Raw genomic sequence first — 5,133 nt, 5'->3', positions numbered from 1 at the left:
CTCCCTAGTTGTTTAGGAAGGGAGATGTGTAGTGTTTATATAACTGTTGCTTTGTTCTTATTGCACGCGCAGGATGTTCTCTGCACGCGCTGCCTGCCGGTGCACTATGACGTCAGGGTGTTCTACCTGATCACCGGCAGGCTGACAGTTAGATTTGACAGTTGCTCGCCTCTGGCACTTGCGGTCAGACGTACCTTTGGTGTCAGGTGTTTGTTTCACACATAATAAAGGATTTACTACTTACCGGTATCCTGTCATCTCTACAACTTTGGTTGGGAGTTCCTCCAGATGGTCGACCTACTATACAAGAACCCTACAGTTAGCGTGCGGTTGGGGCCATACATTTCGGATGTCATTCCAGTGCGCAGGGGCACGAGACAGGGGTGTCTGCTGTCGCCTCTCCTGTTCGCCCTGACGATCGAACCTTTGGCAGCGGCCATGCACGCGACGCTAGGAGATGGCATACCTCTAGGAGATGCAACCCATCAGGTGTCGCTGTACGCGGACGATCTCCTCGTATTTCTGAGAGATGTGGGAAACATACCGGCCCAACTGGAGCACACGTTGCGAGACTTCGCTGCTATTTCAGGCCTCCGAGTGAATGTCAACAAGTCCTGCCTCTACCCTTTTGACGGAGGCACACAGGATCCATGCTACATTTTGGAGGGAACAAGGGTGCAGTGGAATTCCGCTATCTCGGCATCCAGGTATACCACCAACCTGCAGATCTGTTGGACGGTAACTTGGGGGTAACTTGGGGCGGGCAGTGACAGCCATTAAATCACAAGTGAACCTTTGGAGTATGTTACCCCTGACAGTCACAGGCAGGGTGGCGCTATCTAAGATGGTGATCCTCCCTCGAAACTTTGCCAATTTGCCCCTCTGTGTTCCAACGACCTTCTTCGCTTCGCTCACTAAGAGGCTTCGGGACTTTCTATGGGGCAATGCGCGTCACAGACTTGCGCTAGCAAAGTTATACTTGCCCACTGACCAGGGGGGACTGGCTGCACCCTGCACCCTGTTCGAGCACTACTACCTAGCCGCACGATTGGAGTTGGTAGCCCGCTGGCTCGCTGACAAAGGACATGAGGACACGGCTACCCTGGCTTCTCCCCACTCTCTTGAAGATATCACGAAGCTCTTCCACCTGGCCTCCAGGGCCCGATGCCTGTCCCTCTCCTACTGGCGGTGGCTGATAGGTGCTATCGTCACTGCCTGTATCTCACAAATTGTCAAAAAAGGAGGGGTTTGGCCCAAAGGATTAGAGGGTAGGTAGGGCCAGTTATACTACATAAGAAACAAATTACCTATGCCTCTAGTGACTTCACAACACTTATTCATATGAAGTAAGATGTACGCAAACTAAAGTAATTTCTGCCTTTTATTTCATGATTTTTTAAATTAATATCTTTGATCACAAAAAGAACACATAGTCAGCTAAATGAAATGCCACATTAGTACTTACACAGTGAAAATGAACAACGTGAAAATGTGTTTTGACATACAATTACAAATAAACTCATAATAATCAAACATCAATACAAATGAATGAAATGTCACAAAGAACAATCAATATGCTGGGGGTCGCGTAACTAGTGATTTGTCTGGTTAATTCCGATAACGAACGAGACTCCTCCATGCTAACTAGTTACGCGACCCCCAGCATATTGATTGTTCTTTGTGACATTTCATTAGTTTGTATTGATGTTTGATTATTATGAGTTTATTTGTAATTGTATGTCAAAACACATTTTCACGTTGTTCATTTTCACTGTGTAAGTACTAATGTGGTATTTTGTTTAGCTGACTATTTGTTCTTTTTGTGATCAAAGATATTAATTTAAAAAATCATGAAATAAAAGGCAGAAATTACTGCTAAGGTAAACATATTAGTTTTCGTTCATCTTACTTCATATGAATAAGTGTTGTGAAGTCACTAGACGCATAGGTAATTTTTTTCTTATGTTGTATCTCACAAAGGCATTGGTCCCCTACGCTCCGGCCATACCATTGGGGGGCTCCCCCAGAGGGCCTGGGGCGCTCACACCTCTCGAGCTCACGGCCTGGCACGAAGCCGACATAGTGACAGCTAGGAATAATGGAATAGGACTCCGGTTCTGTTTTGTTGGTTTTCGGAACTGGGGCCATGATTAAGAGGGACGGCCGGGGGCATTCGTATTGTGCCGCTAGAGGTGAAATTCTTGGACCGGCGCAAGACGAACCAAAGCGAAAGCATTTGACAAGAATGTTTTCATTAAATGAAATGAAAGTCGGAGGTTCGAAGACGATCAGATACCGTCGTAGTTCCGACCATAAACGATACCGACTAGCGATCCGGGGGGCGTTATTCCCATGACCCGCCGAGCAGCTTCCGGGAAACCAAAGTCTTTGGGTTCCGGGGGAGTATGGTTGCAAAGCTGAAACTTAAAGGAATTGACGGAAGGGCACCACCAGGAGTGGAGCCTGCGGCCAAATTTGACTCAACACAGGAAACCTCACCCGGCCCGGACACGGAAAGGATTGACAGATTGATAGCTCTTTCTCGATTCTGTGGGTGGTGGGGCATGGCCGTTCTTAGTTGGTGGAGCGATTTGTCTGGTTAATTCCGATAACGAACGAGACTCCTCCATGCTAACGCCGACCCCCAGCGACCCCCAGCGGTCGGCGTCCAACTTCTTAGAGGGACAAGTGGCGTTCAGCCACACGAGATCGAGCAATAACAGGTCTGTGATGCCCTTAGATGTCCGGGGCTGCACGCGCGCTACACTGATTATAGGGCTATGAATGAAGGGCTCCATACTATACTTTGGCTTTAGAATTGGCAAACGAAGACTGAAAAGAAAGGAGATTTGGCATTCCCATGAAATGGCTCATTTAGATTTGATGTGTAGTACCATTTGAAATCGGTGATGGCTGCATTGCGACCTTTGACTAGACCAACTCAGTTTGAGGCACTTGATGCATGGATAAGAGCAGCGCATGCAAGATAAAGAGATTGAAGTCAGGAAAGGGTGAAGAAGTCTATTATGGCGTTTCAGGATGCGCGATGGGACACATTGGCAAAGAGATGGAGGGTAGATGCCATTGATGGAGATAGACCATTTCTGCTACTATTAAAGGTGGGAGATGCCCAAAAGAGAAGAGAAGAGGAAGATGATAGCGAGATAGATGACAGTCTTTTGGAGAGGTTGTTGGCAGAACGTCCACCTCCATATAATCCAGATTCATTAGGAGGAACAGGATCTTCTACAAGGGAAACAGGGGAGACGCAGACGAACCCTACAGTGGGAGTAAGAGGAAGGATTTCAGCAGGAGCAGAGGGAATGGGAGCACAGCCACTGAGGAGTGCAGAGACAGGTGGAGTCAATCCAATTGTCAGGCTACCGGAAGCTCTTACAGTACCGGTCACCATTGGTCCTATAGTGTCAGTATACAATCCAGATCAGACAGGAAATGGAAGTTTGACACGATCAGTAATGGGAGAAAACACTGATTCTGGAGGGAATGGGACAGGGAGTGGAGATGGACACTCTTTGAGGCCCCTAGAATCAAGTACGCCATTGCCAGGCACAGCAGATTCCTCTAGGGGACAGGTGGAACAGAGACCACCGAGGACAGGGTCCTTAGTTGACTCGTGTTCTGACTTGAGGATGTGGGAACCCCCAGTGAGAGGTTCTAGTAGAAGTATGATGGGAAATAATAGTCAGGGAGTTTCGGGGAGTCAATCGGTCTCAAGAAATTTGATGGAAGGAAACCAATGGGAAGATCAGGGTAGTGAGAATGGAGAATCGCGTAGTGTGTTGAGTCGAGGGACTATTAAAGCTGATCGGAGGGCCAAGGTGCTGGATGTGGTGAGATTAACGCCAGAAGTGGAGGAGATAATTCGTGGAAATGTGCCTTTGGAAAGGATCAAACTTATGAGCCAGATGAATTGCTGTTTGTGGCAAAGGATGTAACTCGCAAGGCAAGGAAAGCACATGAGAAATTGACAGAGTTTGCACAGAGGTATGACGTAGACTTGTCTAAAATGAAAATGTTACAGGGGAATCATAAGCTAAATTACAGTAATCAGGAACTGGAAGAGAAAAGAGTCATGGGGTTGAAAACACATATTCGAGAGTTGATCATAGGAATACGTGCCTGGAGCATGCTTGACAAGTGGGAGGAAAGATGGTCAAAGAAAAAGAGTAGCTTTTATCAAGAAGTGACCACCTATGGATGGAGCCTTGTGTGTCCAGGTGTTATTGGAATACACAATCTTTGTTAAAATACCCCTCACACACCAAAAGGGCCATTGGTGCCATGCTTCATTATTGGGGTCTTCCCGCCCCTGCTACGGGACGGGGCAGTGCTGCGACAAGTGACTACGCTGGACCACCTTCTAGATGTGGGTGCTATGTGTGTGTGATGAAGTGAGTGCTAGTGGGGTCAGGAGTGGTGAATGTGGTGATTTAAGAAATACCTGGCCTGGTGATGAAAAAGATTCTTTAATATGCACTGGCTGGTATTGTTAAAAGAAGTGGGTCGGAGAGGAGAAGCTGGTTAATGGGCTTACTCTCCTCTGTTGGTCAACATGTTTCGGGGCGTAGCCCCTTCGTCAGGACCGGGACCAGATCCCCCTGTCACTCACTAGTGTTGTACCCAACTGAATAGTGTGTGTACAAATAGGTAAGTATCAATGTGCTCTGGACTATAGTTAATAGTTATGTTAAATATTAAATATCAGCTTGATCAGTAGTTCTGATGTAATGAGCCTACAAAGACAGAAAAGAGATTCGCTAATTAATATTGCGCGTATCCCAAAGCGCATTATTTATGGCTCCTGTAAGGAAAGAAGTGCAGCAAAAGAGAAATAGGGAAAACAACAAAAAAAACAAAAAAAAACTTAAAAATGCATTGCACAGTTTGATGTAGCTGTCAGGTTTCCTAGTTAGTCAGTCCCTTGACAGAGATTTAAAACATAGACACAACATGAAACACAACCAAACATACGTTTTCTCAACACACAACAGCTCAGGGCTAGAGTTTGTCAGGTTTGCCAAGTCATAGAAATATGCAATCATAGAAAAATACATACTGAAGAGAAATGGAGGCAGTGCCCCATGAGCCAGCAGGACTGAGGTGGAGAGGGTT

At 46.5% G+C, this 5,133-nt stretch overlaps 1 pseudogene; it reads left to right on the top strand.

Annotated features, from left to right (window-relative positions):
• The first annotated feature begins 2,067 nt into the window (after positions 1-2,067).
• LOC144777312 (18S ribosomal RNA) lies at positions 2,068-2,930 on the top strand (annotated as a pseudogene).
• The last annotated feature ends 2,203 nt before the right edge of the window (positions 2,931-5,133 follow it).

This window comes from Lissotriton helveticus, chromosome 1_1 (assembly GCF_964261635.1).
Source record: "Lissotriton helveticus chromosome 1_1, aLisHel1.1, whole genome shotgun sequence".
Classification (NCBI taxonomy): Eukaryota; Metazoa; Chordata; class Amphibia; order Caudata; family Salamandridae; genus Lissotriton; species Lissotriton helveticus.
Note: the sequence above shows the minus strand (reverse complement) of the source record. Positions and strands in the feature narration are given on the sequence as shown.